Raw genomic sequence first — 864 nt, 5'->3', positions numbered from 1 at the left:
CTCTCTTTTTGTGTCAGTTTTTTTAGGCCCAGCCCATTCAATAAATAAGACTTCTTCTTCTGGCTGACAATGTTATTGATGAATCGAGAGAAACCAGCAGCGACGAACGAAAGGAGTAGCGATCCGATTGAGTAGCGAAAGCTTTGAACGGAAGAGAATATTTTCTACGGTTGCCCTTGATCCAAGGTTTTCTCTAGTTACCAAATTCACGGTGGTATGGTTGGCTTGAACGATATATAAGGAATGCAATCTCACATCAATTGGACATCAATCCGGACCCGGACAAATTCCGGTGACGTCGAGCGAAGAGTTTTTCCGATCAGCGGCGTGTCTGGTGTAGCAATCTCCGATCTGGTGCGACTAAGTTTAGTTCCAACGACAGCAAGGTTCGGCGGCGACGTGTCTGGGCGGCGAACTCCGGTGACACTAAGAGATTCTGAGTCGCAGCTGGCAAATTGGCATCTAATTCTGGTTTCAATTTCTTCTTTATTTTCACTTTGCCTTTACGTCATTTTGACTCTTCAATTCTCAAATTGCAATTTTGGTTGTTTTTAGTAGCTTTGATTTTAGTGCGTAATTGGCAGTAGCTGTTTTCATTTCTTTTAATTTGAGTTTAGGAATATTGGCCATTATCATCTCAATTCATGAAATTCATTATGTTAGCATGAAGTACACTGTTACTATTTCATTATTACAATGCTAAACACAATTTAAGTGCTCAATTGTTTGCTAGTTGAAATTTCCTTACCATAATGATAGTTTGTTCATGATCTTAGAGTTACTTTTTCTCTTGTAATCACTTACTTATTTGCAATCTTATTGTCAAGGTTTTCAATTGCTTATTTCAGTTCTTGGTTTTTTTTT

Source organism: Ipomoea triloba, chromosome 9 (genome assembly GCF_003576645.1).
Source record: "Ipomoea triloba cultivar NCNSP0323 chromosome 9, ASM357664v1".
In the NCBI taxonomy this organism is placed as follows: Eukaryota; Viridiplantae; Streptophyta; class Magnoliopsida; order Solanales; family Convolvulaceae; genus Ipomoea; species Ipomoea triloba.
Note: the sequence above shows the minus strand (reverse complement) of the source record.